The sequence below is a fragment of the Canis lupus genome, chromosome 3 (genome assembly GCF_011100685.1).
Source record: "Canis lupus familiaris isolate Mischka breed German Shepherd chromosome 3, alternate assembly UU_Cfam_GSD_1.0, whole genome shotgun sequence".
Classification (NCBI taxonomy): Eukaryota; Metazoa; Chordata; class Mammalia; order Carnivora; family Canidae; genus Canis; species Canis lupus.
In genome coordinates, this window is record NC_049224.1 from 36,322,055 (window position 1) to 36,341,974 (window position 19,920).

General features: G+C 39.9%; 1 pseudogene; it reads left to right on the plus strand.

Annotated features, from left to right (window-relative positions):
• The first annotated feature begins 6,427 nt into the window (after positions 1 to 6,427).
• Positions 6,428 to 7,564, plus strand: LOC111095357 (annotated as a pseudogene).
• The last annotated feature ends 12,356 nt before the right edge of the window (positions 7,565 to 19,920 follow it).

Sequence of the window (19,920 nt, forward strand, 5' to 3'; positions counted from 1 at the left end):
TGCAAGACAAATTTATGAAGGAAAGAAAAGAAAAGCAAAAATGAACTACTAGACTTAATCAAGATGAAAAACTTGACAGCAAAAGAAACAGCTAAAAGACAACTTACAGAATGGGAGAAGATATTTGCAAATGACATACTAGATAAAGGGCCAGTATCCAAGATCTATAAAGAACTTATTAAACTCAACAGAAAAGAAACAAAGTATCCAATCATGAAATGGGCAAAAGACATGAACAGAAATTTCACATAGGAAATTTATCAAAATACTATGGACTTTCTTTCTTTCACGGCCACAAGCACGTGAGAAAATGCTCCACAACACTGGCCATCAGGGAAATACAAATCAAAACCACAATGAGATACCACCTCACACCAGTGAGAATGGGGAAACTTCACAAGACAGGAAACAACAAATATTGGAGAGGATGTGAAGAAAGGGGAACCCTCTTGCACTGTTGGTGGGAATGTGAACTGGTGCAGCTACTCTGGAAAACTGTGTGGAGGTTCCTCAAAGAGTTAAAAATAGAGCTGCTCTATGACCCAGTAATTGCACTGCTGGGGATTTACCCCAAAATTACAGATGCAGTGAAATGGCAGGACACCTGTGCCTCGATGTTTCTAGCGGCAATGTCCACAATAGCCAAACTGGAAGGAGCCTTGGTGTCCATAGAAAGATGAATGGATGAGGAAGATGTGGTCTATATATACAGTGGAATATTACTCAGCCATTGGAAACGATGAATACAGGCATCCCAGGTCGCTCAGTGGTTTAGCACCGCCTTCAGCACAGGGCATGATCCTGGAGACCCGGTATGTATTCCCCCTTTGGGCTCCCTGCATGGAGTCTGCTTCTACCTCTGCCTGTGTCTCTGCCTCTCTCTGTCTCTCATGAACGAACGAACGAACGAATGAATGAATGAATGAATGAATAAATAAATAAATAAATAAATAAATAAATAAATAAAATGACAAATACCCACCATTTGCTTCAACATGGATAGAATTGCAGGGTATTATGCTGAGTGAAGTAAGTCAGTCAGAGAAGGACAAACATTATATGGTTTCATGCATTAGGGAAATATAAAGAATAGTGAAAGGGGAAAGAAGAGAAAATTAGTTTGAAATATCAGAGTGGGTGACAGAACATGAGAGACTCCTAACTGTGAGAAAGGAACACGGGGTAGTGGAAAGGGGTGTGGGTGGGGGGGATAGGGTGACTGGGTGATGGGCACTGAAGGGGGCACTTGACAGGAAGAGCACTGGGTGTTATACTATATGTTGGCAAATCGAACTCCAATAAAAAATATACTAAATAAATAAATCTTAAAAAAGAAAGAAAGTCTTCTTTGAAGAAATGTCTCTTCATGTCTTCTGCCCATTTCTTGACCATTATTTTTGTTTGTTGTTGTTGTTGTTCTTGTTGTGCTTCATAAGTTCATTATAGATTTTGGATACTAGCCTTTTATTTGATAAGAAATTTTCAAAGATCATGCTCCGCATCACTTGCCATCAGGGAAATACAAATGAAAACCACAATGAGATACCACCTCACACCAGTGAGAATGGGGAAAATTAACAAAGCAGGAAACTACATATGTTGGAGAGGATGTGAAGGAAAGGGAACCCTCTTACACTGTTGGTGGGAATGTGAACTGGTGCAGCCACTCCGGAAAACTGTGTGGAGGTTCCTCAAAGAGTTAAAAATAGACCTGCCCTACGATCCAGCAATTGCACTGTTGGGGATTTACCCCAAAGATACAGATGCAATGAAATGCCGGGACACCTGCACCCCGATGTTTCTAGCAGCAATGTCCACAATAGCCAAACTGTGGAAGGAGCCTCGGTGTCCATCAAAGGATGAATGGATAAAGAAGATGTGGTTTATGTATACAATGGAATATTACTCAGCCATTAGAAAGGACGAATACCCACCATTTGCTTTGACGTGGATGGAACTGGAGGGTATTATGCTGAGTGAAATAAGTCAATCGGAGAAGCACAAACATTATATGGTCTCATTCATTTGGGGAATATAAAAAATTGTGAAAGGGAATAAAGGGGAAAGGAGAAAAAATGAGTGGGAAATATCAGAAAGGGAGACAGAACATGAAAGACTCCTAACTCTGGAAAACGAACTAGGGGTGGTGGAAGGGGAGGTGGGGGGGTGTGGGGGTGACTGGGTGACGGGCACCGAGGTGGGCACTTGATGGGATGAGCACTGGGTGTTATTCTATATGTTGGCAAATTGAACACCAGTAAAAAATAAATTTATAAAAAAAACCTTCTCCCATTCTGTAGATTGTCTTTTAGTTTTGTTGATTGTTTCCTTTACTGTGCAGAAGATTTTATTTTGATGAAGTTCCAATAGTTCATTTTCGTTTCTATTTTCCTTGTCTTTGGAGACATGTCTAGCAATACGTTGCTACAGCCAAGGTCAAAGAGGTTGCCTCCGGTGTTCTCCTCTAGGATTTGATGGATTCCTGTCTCACCTTTAGGTCTTTCATACATTTTGAATTTATTTTTGTTATAGTGTGAGAAATTGGTTCACTTTCATCCTTCTGTATGTTGGTGTCCAGTTTTCCCAACACAATTTGCTGAAGATCTGTCTTTTATCTGTTGGATATTCTTTCCTGCTTTGTTGAAGATTAGTTGACAAAAGAGTTGAGGGTCCATTTATTGGTTTTCTCCTCTGTTCCATCGATCTAGTGTCTGTTTTTATGCTAGAATCAGTCTATTTTGATTACTACAGCTTTGTAATATAGCTTGAAATCAGGACCTTGATGCTTCCAGTTTTCTTTTTTCTTTTCAAGATTGCTTTGGCTATTTGTAATCTTTTGTGGTTCCATAAAAATTTTAGGATTGTTTGTTCTAACTCTGTGTAATTTGCTCATGATATTTTGATAAGTATTTCATTAAACTGTAGATTGCTTTAGGTAGTATAGACATTTTAATAATGTTTTCCTTCCAATTTTTGAGCATGGGACATTTTCCCATTTCTTTGTATCCTCTTCAATTTCTTCCTTTCTTTCTTTTTAAGATTTTATTTATTTATTCATGAGACCCAGAGAGAGAGAGAGAGAGAGAGGCAGAGACACAGGCAGAGGGAGAAGCAGCCTCCATGCATGGAGCCTAATGTGGGACTCGATCCCAGGTCACTCGATTACACCCTGGGCTGAAGGAGGTACTAAACCACTGAGCCACTGGGGCTGCCCTTCTCTTTAATTTCTTTCATAAGTGTTTCATAGTTTTCTGAATGCAGATTTTTTTTTTTTTTACCTCTTAAGTTAGATTTATTCCTAGGTTTATTACTGGTTTTGGTGCAATTATAAATGGCTTTGATTCCTTGTTTCTGTTAGTCTATTCTACTTCTTAAAAATTGTTTATTAGTTTCTGTCATTTATTTATGCTCTAATCTTTATTATTTCTCTTCTTCTGCTGGCTTTTGGCTTTATTTGTTACTGTTCTAGATACCTTAATGTGTATGGTTAGGATGTGTATTTGATACTTTTCCTGCTTTATTAGATAGGCCTATATTGTAATATAATTCCATTTTAGGACTCCCTTTGCTCAATTGTTTTGGACGGTTGTGCTTTCACTTTCATTTGTTTCCATGTATTTTTAATAATTTCTTCTTTAATTTTCTGGTTTACTTAATCCCTGTTCATTAGAATGATATTTAAGTGAATAAATAAATAAAATCTTAAAAAAGAAAAGAACAGAAAAAAAAGAATGGTATTTAAGCTCCCTGTATTTTTGGTACTTCCAATTTTTTTCTTGTGGTTGACTTCAAGTTTAATATCATTTTGGTCTGAAAATATGTATGTTATGATGTAGAATATTTATTTTTTAAAAATTTTTTAATTGAAGTTCAATTTGCCAACATTTAGCATAACACCCTGTCCTCTTCCTGCCATGTGTCCTCCTCAGTGCCCATCACCCAATCACCCCAACCCCATGCCCACCTCCCTTTCCCTTACTTGTTCATTTCCCAGAGTTAGGTATCTCTCATGTTTTGTCAACCTCACTGATATTTTCACTCATTTTCTTCAGAGTGTAGGGATAGTGGGAACATTCCTCAGCATCTTAAAAGCCATCTACGAAAAGCCCACAGAAAATATCATTCTCAATAGGGAAACATTAGGAGCCTTTCCCCTAAGATCAGGAACAAGACAGGGATGTCCACTATCACCACTGCTATTCAACATAGTACTAGAAGTCCTAGCTTCATCAATCAGGCAACAAAAAGAAATAAAAAACATTCAAATTGGCAAATAAAAAGTCTAACTCTCCCTCTTCGCAGATGCCATTATACTGTACTTAGAAAATCCAAAAGACTTCACCCCAAGATTGCTAGAGCTCATACAGCAATTCGGCAGTGTGGCAGGATCAATGCCCCGAAGTCAGTGGCATTTCTCTACATTAACAATGAGACTAAAGACAGAGAAATTAGGGAGTCGATACCATTTATAATTGCACCCAAAAGCATAAGATACCTAGGAATAAACCTAACCAAAGAGGTAAAGGATCTATACCCTAAAAACTGCAGAACACTTCTGAAAGAAAATGAGGGAGACACAAATAGATGGAAAAATAGTCCATGCTCATGGATTGGAAGAATTAACATTGTAAAAATGTCAATGTCACCCAGGGAAATTGACACATTTAATGCAATCCTTATCAAAATACCATGAACTTTCTTCAGAGAGTTGGAACAAATCGTCTTAAGATTTGTGTGGAATCAGAAAAGACCCCGAATAGCCAGGGGAATGTTTAAAAAGAAAACCAGAGCTGGGGCCATCACAATGCTGGCTTTCAAGTTACACTACAAAACTGTGATTATCAAGACACTGTAGTACTGGCACAAGAACAGACACATAGATCAATGGAACAGAATAGAGAATCCAGAAATGGGCCATCAACTTTATGGTCAACGAATGTTTGACAAAGCAGTAAAGACTATCCACTGGAAAAAGGACAGTGTCTTCAATAAATGGTGCTGGGAAAATTGGACAGCCACGTGCAGAAGAATGAAACTAGAGCATTCTATTACACCATACAGAAAGATAAAATCAAAATGGATAAAAGATCTGAATGTGAGACAAAATTCCATCAAAATCCTAGAGCAGAACACAGGCAACATCCTTTTTGAATTGGCCACAGCAACTTCTTGCAGATATATCCATGAAGGCAAGAGATACAAAAGCAAAAATGAATTATTGGGCTTCATCAAGATAAAAAGCTTCTGCACAGCAAAAGAAACCGTCAAGAAAACTAAGACAACCTACAGAATTGCAGAAGATATTTGCAAATGAAATATAAGATAAAGGGCTAGTATCCAAGATCTATAAAGAACTTATAAGCTCAACAGCAAAGAAACAGTCCAATCATGTAATGGGTAAAAGACAGGAACAGAAACTTCACAGAGGAAGACATAGACATGGCCAACAAGCACATGAGAAAATGCTTCGCATCACTGGCCATCAGGAAAATACAAATCAAAACCACCATGAGATACCACCTCACACCAGTGAGAATGAGGAAAATTCACAAGACAGGAAACAAGAATGTTGGAGAAGATGTGGAGAAAAGGGATCCCTCTTGCACTGTTGGTGGGAACTGGTGCAGCCACTCTGGAAAACTGTGCGGAGAGTCCTCAAAGAGTTAAAAATAGAGCTACCCTATGACCCAGCAATTGCACTGCTGGGGATTTACCACAAAGATACAGATGCAATGAAACGCGGGGACACCTGCACCCCGATGTTTCTAGCAGCAATGTCCACAATAGCCAAACTGTGGAAGGAGCCTCGGTATCCATTGAAAGATGAATGGATAAAGAAGATGTGGTGTACGTATACAATGGAATATTAGCCATTAGAAACAACAAATACCTTTTGCTTCGATGTGGGTTGAACTGGAGGGTATTATGCTGAGTGAAATAAAGGGAAAGGAGAGAAAATGACATCTGTATAAAAAAATTGAGGCCTATTTTGTAACCTTGTATGTAATCTATTCTAATGAATGTCCCATGTACACTTGAAAAGAGTGTGCATTCTTTTTCTTTGGAAGGAAATGTTCTAGATATATCTGTGAAGACCATCTGTCCAGTGTGTCATCGAAAGCCCTTGGTTCCTTGTTGATTTTCTGCTTAGATTATCTGCTCATTGCTGTAATTAGGATGTTAAAGTCTCCTACTTGTATTTCTATTATTTTATTATTAACGATGGGCTTATGTTTATTATTAATTCATATATATATATGAATTCATATATATATATATAATTCTCATATATATATATATATATGATCCCATGTTGGGGGCATAAATATTTACAATTGTAAGATCTTCTTGATGGATCAACCCCTTCATTATGATATAGCGACCTTTATCTGTTGTTACAATCTTTGGTTTAAAATCTAATTTGGCTTTCTGCCCCTGGACGCCGCCGAGTAAGCATCGTTAAAGTCTCCCCTCCACCGCCGTCATGTCTAAGTCAGAGTCTCCCAAAGAGCCCGAGCAGCTGCGGAAGCTCTTCATCGGAGGTTTGAGCTTCGAAACGACCGATGAGAGTCTGAGGAGCCATTTTGAGCAATGGGGGACGCTTCCGGACTGTGTGGTAATGAGGGACCCCAACACCAAGCGCTCCAGAGGCTTTGGGTTGGTCACGTAGGCCCCCGTCGAGGAGGTGGACGCGGCCACGAACGCTGGGCCGCACAAGGTGGAAGGGAGAGTCGTGGAACCAAAGAGGGCTGTCTCCCCAGAAGATTCTCAAAGACCCGGTGCCCACTTAACTGTGAAAAAGATTTTTGTCGGTGGCATTAAAGAAGACACCGAAGAACATCATCTAAGAGATTATTTTGAACAGTACGGGAAAATTGAAGTGATTGAGATCATGACTGACCGAGGCAGTGGCAAGAAGAGAGGTTTCGGGGATCCCAGGGTGGCGCAGCGGTTTAGCGCCTGTCTTTGGCCCAGGGCGTGATCCTGGAGACCCAGGATCGAATCCCACATCCGGCTCCCGGTGCATGGAGCCTGCTTCTCCCTCTGCCTGTGTCTTTGCCTCTCTCTCTCTCTCTCTCTCTGTGACTATCATAAATAAATGAAAAGAAAAAAAAAAAAAAAAAAAAAAAAAAAGAGAGGTTTCGCTTTTGTGACCTTTGATGACCACGACTCTGTAGACAAGATTGTCATTCAAAAATACCACACTGTGAATGGCCACAACTGTGAAGTAAGGAAAGCCCTATCGAAGCAAGAGATGGCCAGTGCTTCCTCCAGCCAAAGAGGCCGAAGTGGTTCTGGAAACTTTGGTGCTGGTCATGGAGGTGGTTTTGGTGGGAATGACAACTTTGGTCGTGGAGGGAACTTCAGTGGTCGAGGTGGCTTCGGTGGCAGTCGAGGTGGTGGTGGATACGGTGGCAGTGGGGATGGCTAGAACGGATTTGGTAATGACGGAAGCAACTTTGGAGGTGGCGGAAGCTATAACGATTTTGGCAATTACAACAATCAATCCTCAAATTTTGGACCCATGAAAGGAGGAAATTTTGGAGGCAGAAGCTCTGTCCCCTATGGTGGTGGAGGCCAATACTTTGCCAAACCACGAAACCAAGGTGGCTATGGCGGTTCCAGCAGCAGCAGCTATGGCAGTGGCAGGTTTTAATTACTGACGGGAAACAAAGCTTAGCAGGAGAGGAGAGCCAGAGAAGTGACAGGGAAGCTACAGGTTACAACAGATTTGTGAACTCAGCCAAGCACAGTGGTGGCAGGGCCTAGCTGCTACAAAGAAGACATGTTTTAGACAATACTCATGTGTATGGGCAAAAAACTCGAGGACTGTATTTGTGACTAATTGTATAACAGGTTATTTTAGTTTCTGTTCTGTGGAAAGTGTAAAGCATTCCAACAAAGGGTTTTAATGTAGATTTTTTTTTGCACCCATGCTGTTGATTGCTAAATGTAATAGTCTGATCATGAGGCTAAATAAATGTGTCTTTTAAAAAAAATAAATAAATAAAATAAAAATAAATAAAATCTAATTTGTCTGATTTAAGTGTGGCTACCTAGGTTTTCTTTTATATCCATCAGTATGATAAATGTTTTCCCCTCACTTTCAATCAGCAGGTGTATTTAGATCTAAAATGAGTCTTTGTAGGCAGTTTATAGATGGATCTTGTTTTTTTATTATTCATTTTGATACCTATATCTTTGGATTAGAGCACTTAGTACTTTTCATTCAGAGTGATTATTTAAAGAGATTAATTTATTATCATTGTTTTACCCATGAAATTGGTTTTTCTATCGATTTTCTCTTGTTTTCTAATCTTTGTTGCTTTTGGTCTTTTTTTGCCCCTTAGGAGTCCCCTTTGACATTTCTTGCAGGGCTGGTTTATTGTTCACAAGTTCCTTTAGTTTTGGCTTATCCAGGAAACCATTTCTTTCTGCCTATATTCTGAATGACAGCCTTTGTGGATAAAGTACTCTTGGATGCATATTTTTCCCATTAAGCACTTTGAACATATCCTGCCCCTCACTTCTGTCCTGCCAAGTCTCTATGGGCAGCACTGCTATGAACTTGATCTGTCTTCCCTTGTAGCTTAATGACTTTTTTTTTTTACCTTACTGGTAAATGACATTTTTTTTACCTTACCTCTCACAATTCTTTCTTTGTGTATTTTGTGATTTTGAGTATTATACACCTTGATGAAGATCAACTTTCGTTTAATCGGAATTCTCTGTGCTTCTTGGATTTTGATGTCTGTGTCCTTTGTCCAATTAGGGAAAATTTCAATTATAATTTGCTTGAATAAACCTCTGTCTCCTTTTCTCTTTCTTACTCTTATGGGACTCCTATGATGCAAATATTATTCTGCTTTGATAATTTGCTGACTTCCTTATGTCTACCTCATGATCCATTACCTTTCCTCTTCTTTTCAGCTTCAGCATTTTCCATAATTTATCTTCTATATCACTGAGTCCTCCTTTGCTTCATCCATCCTCATTTTTATGGCATCTACTCATGTTTGCATCCTATTTGTAGCATTTTTAATTTAGACTTGACTAGATTTTACTTCCTTTCTCTGTAGTAACAGATTCTCTAGTGTCTTCTATACTTTTTAAAGCCAACTAATATCCTTATAATTGTTTTAAATTCTTGTTCAGACATCTTACTTACATTGCATTGATTAAATCTCTGGCTGTCATATCTTGTTCTTTCTTTTGTGGTGAACTCCTCCATCTTGTCACTTTGAAGAGGGGGAACAAAATAAAACAAAAATTTAAAAAGTTAAAAAATTAAATAAAATAAATGAAAGAGGTTAGCTTTAGGTGTATTTTGGTCTGATTGTTATGAGAAGGTTGATAGAAAAATAATAGAAAAAAGAGAAGAAAAAGAAAAGAAAAATTAGAAATTAAAAAATATATAAAGTTAAAAATTTAAAAAATTAAAAATCGCTTTTTCCCTATCTCAAACCAAACAAACTAACCAAACAACAACAAAGACAAAAAGAAAAAAAAGAGAAAAAAGCAAGCAAGCAAAAACAAAACAAAACAAAACAAACAAACAAACAAAAAACACCCAAAGGACACTAGATCCTGTTTCTCCTAGAGCTAAAGCATTGCAGTATTCTATGATCAGTAGACTTGGTGTGGGTGAGGGGTTTGTGTTGGTCTTTTGGTTGCTGAGCCTGTTGCTCTGATTTCCAGATGGAATTTCCCTTGTGGAAATCTGTCTGCAGGGTGTGGGGCCGGCTTGTTCTCCAACTGATGGTGCTGTTTTGCTCACTGAGGTGGTTCAAGCTGGTGGGTGCAGGGAGCAAATGGCTTCACTTGGTTCTCTAGACTCCACAGCAGGAAATGCAGACCATCCATCTTTAGCATACCCTACAGATGCATGAACAATGACCCCTCCTGTGTCCCTGGTTTCTGTCAGATCCCTGCCTTCACCTTGTGTCTGAGCTGTCTGCCTGCCAAACAGCAGAGCACTTCTGTATTTTGTCTTAGGCAGGATTGTTTTTCAGAACCCCACACTATGAAGATCCCCACAGCATGATCTGTACTGATTCTCTGGGGGGAGGTTCTCCCTGTGTTGTGGCCATTGCTGGCTTGTCTCAGAAACAACACACAGGTGGTTCCAGGGATTGCTGCCCTCAGAAGCATTTTTGCTCCTATACTGTTAATTAAGTTGCATGATGGCACTGGCAGGGTCCCTTATCCACAGAGAGGCTGTATCACCTCTACGAAATGCACTACAAGCTGGGGAACTGCTGCTCCCTGTGTGACCCTGGTGATCTTCAGGCTGCTGCTGCTGGGGTTAAAATCTGCTCTCTTATCAGCGCACCGATCAATTCCCCTGGGGGGTGAATCTGGCAATGTCCGATTCCTCTGAAATTTCAGAATATATAATATCCACTGTTTATAGAAAATTAAACTATACTTTTTCCTGAAAATGGTTTTGGGGAATAGTTTTCATATGTAGTTTCCCACACGAGTTTTGACTTTTTTTCCCATACTTTTTCCTCTTTCTCCACTCTTGCTGCTCTCTCTGTCCTCAGCTCTCTCCTCTCAACAGCACCCATGGCTCTTTTCTCCCACAGATCAGCTCTCCACAGTTTCTACATTCCATGGACCACTTTTCTTTGTTGAATGTCTGACTGAGAGTCTATTCTCTTTTCTCTAGTGAAGTAAACATTTTTATTACCATTAAATTTAATTTTCTATCAGGTATATTTCTTTCCTCTGTTTCATTTCATTCTATTGCTGTGATTTTTTTTCCTGTTCTGTCATTTGGGACAAATCCCTTTGTATCCTCATTTTGTTTAACCATATGCGCTTGTTTCTATGTATTAGGAAAGTCATCTGTATTTCCTGATCTTGAAAGTAGTGACGTTATTAAGGAGAGGTGTTATAGTGCTTTGTAGTGAAATTTCCCCTGTTTACCAGAACCAAGTGCTTCAGGGATGTCTCCTATGTGTCTTGCATGATTCCTACTATTGTGGTTGAGCCACATTTGCCTTAAGTTCAGTCAGCTGCAATGGTTCTCTTTGCCTGTTGTGGGCAGAGTTTGTTCCCTGTGTTGCTAAGGAGCCAGTCTGGGACCACCTTGGTCTTGCAATTGGGTCAGACTAGATGCACGCCCTTCATTTCTTTGCCAAGACTATGGTTACACCAAACTGCAGGGCACTTTCCCTTCATTATCCTCTAAGAGGCTTTTATTATTGAATGGGGACTGCTGTCAGAGCAAATGTCTGCTCCTAGTCTATCTCTTGGGATTGCAGTCACCCCAAACTAATCTGATTTATCCTTGTGTTTCCCCCTATGGGGTTTTGGTTGCTGTGCAGTGATGGTAGGTAAATCAGGTGTCTAGTCCCAGCCCACTGTTGGGGTTGCAATCAAACTCATGTGTGTGGTTATCTTTTCCTCTCCCCAGGGCAAGACTCACTTTGGAGTGGTGCTGGTAACTGTTGAGACTGCCTAAAGAATGAGATGAGTCAGGTACTGCTGCGGTGGGATTTTGCCAAGTGAGTTAGGATGGATGGCATGAGTTCATAAGAGAACAGAGGTGCCTGGTGTTAGCAAGCTGTGGAGACTGTCCTTGTTCATAGTGCTGTCCAAATACCTAGGCTGAGGGGGGAATAAAATGGCAACCATCAGTTTTTTCATTTTTAGAGAAGTCTCTTAAATATTGCTGCTTCTCTACAGCATGTTCTGAGATTAGTAAATACATGTTTATTCATACCCCAGGCACTTTTCAAGCTGTTGCTTTATGCTGTATCTTGGATGAGTTCTTTATTAATCTGGCTCTTTAAGTTTGGGGACTCAGTTTCCTATTGCCCTCCAGCTCTCCAAAATTCAAACGTGCTGATCTTTAAAGTTCCCAGTGTTAATCTCTACGTGTAAAAACACATGAAATTAAGCACTTCTGTTTTTTTCATTTAAATGTTGTGGGGACTCTTCTTCCCACCGCAGGCCCCCTTGCTCTGGGGTGCCTTGTGTTGCCTTTTTATTTTTTGTGGAGTCCTTCCATTTGTGGTTAGTCTCCAGATTAGTGTGGTTCCTGACTGGGACTCTGCCCTTCCTATCATTTTTCCAAGTAGTCTTCTCTCTGATTAACTGTGGAGAGTCTGTTCCCAGGCTTTGGGTCATTTTTTGGATTGGCTGTATGGATGTGGCAGTTATCCAGGTTTATCTGTGGGAGGCGGTGAGCTTTTAATCTTCCTAGTTTACCATTTTACCAGGATCAGAAAACATAGTTGCTGAAAATTTTATTTCTAAACTGTATCTAACATATTTATCTCACTTGTGCTTATCAATTATATTAGTATTAATCATAAAAAATTTCATAAGCTAAATAAAAAATGTAGCCATCATCCTAATTTATATTTCTCTGGAAAATTAAGCAACTATCAAAATCTCAGAAGCAAAAGCCAAAAAAATTAAATATATTATTTTTCTTTTTTAACATCTTTCTACTGTGCTTGATATCCACCAAAAAATTATTTGTATTGTAAATGTTGGTATTATGTTGGAATTATAGTTTTATAGTCTTAAAAATCTAGCACAAATAACAATCTTGTTTGACTACTAAATCTGGACCAGGAAAAAAAGTCTACATTATATTTAATGATGACAATTCTAAACACAAAAAAATTGTATGTCTGCATTATATTAAATGCTAATAAGTTTAAATACATGTTTTACTTTTACAAACAATTATTATTTTTTTAGGATTTTATTTATTTATTTATTTATTTATTTATTTATTTATTTATTTAAGAAAGAGAGAGAGAGATCACAAAAGTGTGGGGAAGGGTAGAGAGAGAAGAGAGAGAATATAAAATTGATTCCATGCTGAGCATGGATCCCAACATGGTGTTCAATCCCACTATCCTGAGATCATGACCTGAAGTGAAATCAAGAGTTGGAAGCTTGGGCAGCCTAGGTGACTCAGCGGTGTAGCACCTCCTTCTGCCCAGGGTGTGATCCTGGAGACCTGGGATCGAGTCCCCCATCGGGCTCCCTGCATGGAGCCTGATTCTCCTTCTGTCTGTGTCTCTGCCCCTCTGTGTGTGTGTGTGTGTTTCTCATAAATAAATAAATAAATAAATAAATAAATAAATAAATAAATCTTTCAAAAAAATAAAAAGAAGAGAGAAAAGACGCAAATTAATAAAATCATGAGTTAGAAAGGGGAGATCACCACCAATACCAAAGAAATACAAACTATTTTAAAACCTTATTATGAGCAGCTATGTGCCAATAAATTAGGCAATCTAGAAGAAGTGGACACATTTCTGGAAAACCACAAACTACCAAAACTGGAACAGGAAGGAATAGAAAACCTGAACAGGCCAATAACCAGGAAGGAAATTGAAGCAGTCATCAAAAACCTTCCAAGACACAAAAGTCCAGGGCCAGACGGCTTCCCTGGGGAATTCTATCAAACGTTTAAAGAAGAAACCATACCTGTTCTACTAAACCTGTTCGGAAAGATAGAAGGAGATGGAGTACTTCCAAACTCATTCTATGAGGCCAGCATCACCTTAATTCCAAAACCAGACAAGACCCTACCAAAAAGGAGAATTATATACAAAATCCCTGATGAACACAGATGCAAAAATTCTCAACAAGATACTAGACAAGAGGATTCAACAATACATTATGAAGATTATTAACCATGACAAAGTGGGATTTATTCCTGGGATGCAAGGCTGGTTCAACACTTGTAAAGTAATCAATGTGATAGATCATATCAACAAGAGAAAAAAGAAGAACCGTATGATCCACTCAATAAATGCAGAGAAAGCATTAGACAAAATACAGCATCCATTCCTATTCAAAACTCTTCAGAGTGTAGGGATAGAGGGAACATTCCTCAGTATCTTAAAAGCCATCTATGAAAAGCCCACCGCAAATATCGTTCTCAATGGGGAAACAGTTTGAGCCTTTCCCCGAAGATCAGGAACAAGACAGTGCTGTCCACTCTCACCACTGCTGTTCAACATTGTACTAGAAATCTTAGCCTCAGCAATCAGGCAACAAAAAGAAATAAAAGGCATTCGTAGCGGCAAAGAAGAACTCAAAGTCTCCCTCTTCACAGATGACATGATACTGTACATAGAAAACCCAAAAGACTCCACCCCAAGATTTCTAGAACTCATAAGGCAATTCGGCAGTGTGGCAGGATACAAAATCAATGCCCAGAAATCAGTGGAATTACTCTACACTAACAATGAGACTGAAGAAAGAGAAATTAAGGAGTCAATCCCATTTACAATTGCACCCAAAAGCATAAGATACCGAGAAATAAACCTAACCAAAGAGGTAAAGGATCTATACCCTAAACAGAACACTTCTGAAAGAAATTGAGGAAGACACAAAGAGATGGAAAAAATTCCATGCTCATGGATTGGAAGAATTAATATGCTGAACATGTCAATCTTACCCAGGGAAATTGACACATTTAGTGCAAACCCTATCAAAATACCATGGAGATTCTTCAGAGAGTTGGAAAATATCATCTTAAGATTTGTGTGGTATCAGAAAAGACCCCGAATAGCGAGGGGAATATTAAGAAAGAAACCATATCTGCGAGCATCACAATGCCAGATTTCAGGTTGTACTACAAAGCTGTAGTCATCAGAACAGTCTGAGTGTGGCACAAAAACAGACACATAGATCAATGGGACAGAATAGGCAATCCAGAAGTGGACCCTCAACTTTATGGTCAACTAATATTCAACAAAGCAGGAAAGACTACCCACTGGAAAAAAAGACAGTCTCTTCAATAAATGGTGCTGGGGTGTCTTTTAGTTTTGTTGACTGTATCTCTGCTGTACAAAAGCTTCTTATCTTGATGCAGTCCCAATAGTTCATTTTTGCTTTTGTTTCTTTTGCCTTCCTGGATGTATCTTGCAAGAAGTTACTGTGGCTAAGTTCAAAAAGGGTGTTGCCTGTGTTCTCCTCTAGGATTTTGATGGAATCTTGTCTCACATTTAGATCTTTCATCCATTTTGAGTTTATCTTTGTGTATGGTGAAAGGGGGTGGTCTAGTTTCATTCTTCTGCATGTGGATGTCCAATTTTCCCAGCACCATTTATTGAAGAGACTGTCTTTCTTCCAATGGATAGTCTTTCCTCCTTTATCGAATATTAGTTGACCATAAAGTTCAGGGTCCACTTCTGGGTTCTCTATTCTGTTCCATTGATCTATGTGTCTGTTTTTGTGCCAGTACCACACGTCTTGATGACCACAGCTTTGTAGTACACCCTGAAATCTGCATTGTGATGCCCCCAGATATGGTTTTCTTTTTTAAAATTCCCCTGGCTATTCGGGGTCTTTTCTGATTCCACATAAATCTTAAAATAATTTGTTCTAACTCTCTGAAGAAAGTCCATGGTATTTTGATAGGGATTGCATTAAACGTGTATATTGCCATGGGTAACACTGACATTTTCACAATATTAATTCTGCCAATCCATGAGCATGGAATATTTTTCCATCTCTTTGTGTCTTCCTCAATTTCTTTCAGAAGTGTTCTATAGTTTTGAGGGTATAGATCCTTTACATCTTTGGTTAGGTTTATTCCTAGGTATCTTATGCTTTTGGGTGCAATTGTAAATGGGATTGACTCCTTAATTTCTCTTTCTTCAGTCTCATTGTTAGTGTATAGAAATGCCACTGACTTCTGGGCATTGATTTTGTATCCTGCCACGCTACCGAATTGCTGTATGAGTTCTAGCAATCTTGGGGTGGAGACTTTTGGGTTTTAGGGTATAGACCTTTACCTCTTGGTTAGGTTTATTCTTAGGTATCTTATGCTTTTGGTGCAATTGTAAATGGGATTGACTCCTTAATTTCTCTTTCTTCAGTCTCATTGTTAGTGTATAGAAATGCCATTGATTTATGGGCATTGATTTTGTATCCTGCCACGCTGCCAAATTGCTGTATGAGTTCTAGCAATCTTGGAGTGGAGGCTTTTGGGTTTTCTATGTAGAGTATCATGTCATTGGCAAAGAGGGAGAGTTTGACTTCTTTGCCAATTTGAATGCCTTTAATGTCTTTTTGTTGTCTGATTGCTGAGGCTAGGACTTCCAGTACTATGTTGAATAGCAGTGGTGAGAGTGGACATCCCTGGTGTGTTCCTGATCTTAGGGGAAAGGCTCCCAGTGCTTCCCCATTGAGAATGATATTTGCTGTGGGCTTTTTGTAGATGGCTTTTAAGATGTTGAGGAATGTTCCCTCTATCCCTACACTCTGAAGAGTTTTGATCAGGAATGGATGCTGTATTTTTTCAAATGCTCTCTCTGCATCTAATGAGAGGATCATATGGTTCTTGGATTTTCTCTTGCTGATATGATGAATCACATTGATTGTTTTATGAGTGTTGACATGCCTTGTGTCCTGGGGATAAATCCTACTTGGTCATGGTGAATAATTTTCTTAATGTACTCTTGGATCCTATTGGCTAGTATCTTGTTGAGAAATTTTGCATCCGTCTTCATCAGGGATATTGGTCTGTAATTCTCCTTTGTTGCGGGGTCTTTGTCTGGTTTTGGAATTAAGGTGATCCTGGCCTTATAGAACGAATTTGGAAGTACTCCATCTCTTTCTATCTTTCCAAACAGCTTTAGGAGAATAGGTATGGTTTCTTCTTCAAGTGTTTGATAGAATTCCCCTGGGAAGCCATCGGGCCCTGGAATTTTGTGTCTTGGGAGGTTTTTGATGACTGCTTCAATTTCCTCCCTGGTTATTGGCCTGTTCAGGTTTTCTATTCCTTCCTGTTCCAGTTTTGGTAGTTTGTAGCTTTCCAGGAATGCGTCTGTTTCTTCTAGACTGCCTAATTTATTGGCATATAGCAGTTCATAATATGTTTTTAAAATCGTTTGTATTTCCTTGGTGTTGGTAATGATCTCTCCTTTCTCATTCATGATTTTATTAATTCGAGTCTTTTCTCTCTTCTTTTTCATAAGGCTGGCTAATGGTTTATCTATCTTATTAATTCTTTCAAAGAACCAATTCCTGGTTCTGTTGATCTGTTCCACAGTTCTTCTGGTCTCGATTTCTTTGAGTTCTGCTCGAATCTTAATTAACTCTCTTCTTCTGCTGGGTGTAGGATCTATTTGCTCTTTTTTCTCTAGCTCCTTTAGGTGTAAGGTTAGCTTTTGTATTTGAGTTCTTTCCAGTTTTTGGATGGATGCTTGTATTGCAATGTATTTCCCCCTCAGGACTGCTATTGCTGCATCCCAAAGATTTTGAACGGTTGTATCTTCATTCTCATTAGTTTCCATGAATCTTTTTAATTCTTCCTTAATTTCCTGGTTGACCCTTTCATCTTTTAGCAGGATGGTCCTTAACCTCCACGTGTTGAGGTCCTTCCAAAATTCTTGTTGTGATTTAGTTCTAATTTCAAGGCATTATGCTTTGAGAATATGCAGGGGACAATCCCAATCTTTTGGTATCGTTTCAGACCCAATTTGTGACCCAGTATATGGTCTATTCTGGAGAAAGTTCCACGTGCACTTGAGAAAAATGTGTATTCAGTTGAGTTTGGATGTAAAGTTCTGTAGATATCTGTGAAATCCATCTGGTCCAGTGTATCATTTAAAGCTCTCGTTTCTTTGGATATACTGTGCTTAGAAGACCTATCTAGTATAGAAAGAGCTAGATTGAAGTCACCAAGTATAAGTGTATCATTATCTAAGTATTTCTTCACTTTGGTTATTAATTGGTTTAAATATTTGGGAGCTCCCACATTCGGGGCATATATATTGAGGATTGTTAAGTCCTCTTGTTGGATAGATCCTTTAAGTATGATATAGTGTCCCTCTTCAACTCTCACTACAGTCTTTGGGGTAAATTTTAGTTTATCTGATTTAAGGATGGCTACCCCTGCTTTCTTTTGAGGACCATTTGAATGGTAAATGGTTCTCCAACCTTTTATTTTCAGGCTGTAGGTGTCCTTCTGTCTAAAATGAGTCTCTTGTAGACAGCAAATAGATGGTCCTGCTTATTTATCCAGTCTGAAACCCTGCGCCTTTTGATGGGGTCATTAATCCTGTTCATGTTCAGAGTTACTATTGACAGATATGAGTTTAGTATCATCATGATATCTATTCAGTCCTTGTTTTTGTGGATTGTTCCATTGAACTTCGTCTTAAAGGGGAATTTTAAGAGTCCCCCTTAAAATTTCTTGCAGAGCTGGTTTGGAGGTCACATATTCTTTCAGTTCCTGCCTGTCTTAGAAGCTCTTTATCTCTCCTTCCATTTTGAATGAGAGCCTGCTGGATAAAGTATTCTTGGTTGCATGTTCTTCTCATTTAGGACCCTGAATATATCCTGCAAGCCCTTTCTGGCCTGCCAGGTCTCTATGGAGAGGTCTGCTGTTACCCTAATACTCCTCCACATAAAAGTCAGGGATTTCTTGTCTCTTGCTGCTTTAAGGATCTTCTCTTTATCTTGGGAATTTGGAAGCTTAACTTTTAGATGTCAAGGTGTTGAACTGTTTTTATTGATTTTAGGGGGGGAATCTCTCTATTTCCTGGATCTGAATGCCTGTTTCCCTTCCCAGATTAGGAAAGTTTTCAGCTAGGATTTGTTCAAATACATATTCTGGCCCTCTGTCCCTTTTGGCACCCTTGGGAACCCCAATTAAACATAGGTTTTTCTTCTTCAGGCTGTCATTTATTTCCCTTACTCTATCCTCATGGTCTTTTGTTTGTCTCTTTTTTCCTCAGTTTCCCTCTTCACCATCAACTTGTCTTCTATGTCACTCACTCATTCTTCCACCTCGTTAACCCTCGTCGTTAGGACTTCTAGTTTGGATTGCATCTCATTCAATTGATTTTTAATTTCTTCCTGATTGGATCTAAATTCTGCAGTCATGAAGTCTCTTGAGTCCTTTATGCTTTTTTCTAGAGACAAGTAGCTGTATAATCGTGCTTCTGAATTGGCTTTCTGACATTGAATTGTAATCCAGATTTTGTAACTCTGTGGGAGAGAGGACTGTTTCTGATTCTTTCTTTTGAGGTGAGGTTTTCCTTCTAGTCATTTTGCTCAGTGCAGAGTGGCCAAAAAGAAGTTGTATTGGGGAAAGGAGAAAAAGAGAGGAGAGAAAGAAGGAAAGAAAAGAGAAATAAAAAAAAAAAGGAAGAAAAAGAGAAAAAAGAGAAGAAAAAGAGAAAGAAAAAGAAAGAGAGGAAAAAAAGGGTGGGGGAAGCAAACAGAAATCAAAAAGAAAAAAAAAACCCACTGGGAAGTATCTTCTCTTTCTGTATACCTTAAGTCCCTTGACTTCCCCTCGAACTTGTCCGTCTAGCTGGTCTTCTGTGGGAGGGGTCTGTTGTGCTGAATTTCAGGTGTTAGCACTTGGGGGAGCTGCTCTGCCCCCTGCCTGGTGCAGGGCTCAGTGGGGGTTGTTTACCCCGTGAGGCCCCAGGAGGAACAACCCCAGTGGCAGGGCCAGCTCTGGAGCCCTGGATTCAGCTCCCGCAGTAACTCCGGAGCTCTCCGTCTGCAGGGCCTGGATGCTCCAGGGCAGGCCCGCTGATCTGCTCAGCTGGGGCAGGAGCGTCCTTGCTGTCCTGGGCCCTCCTGGCCTCTGCCTGTCCCGGGGGAGGCCGGATCCTGGGCTGTGTCCGGTCGCCCTGTGCTCTGGGTCTGCGCAGTTGGATTTGGGCTCCAGCCTCGCAGCCCCCTTCGTGGAGCCACCGCCCGAGCCCCTCCGAGCTGCTCCTGGAGCCCAGCAGCCGCCTCCGCACGGAGCATCTTCCTCTGCCGGAGCCGCCTCCGAGCTGCTCCTGGGGCCACGCAGCCCCCTCCGTGGAGCCGCCGCCCGCACCCCTCCAAGCTGCTCCCGGTCCCGCCCGTCGCACTGCAGCCCTTAGGGAGCTCGGGGCGCAGGTGTCTGTTAGTGTCCCAGGGAGCCTG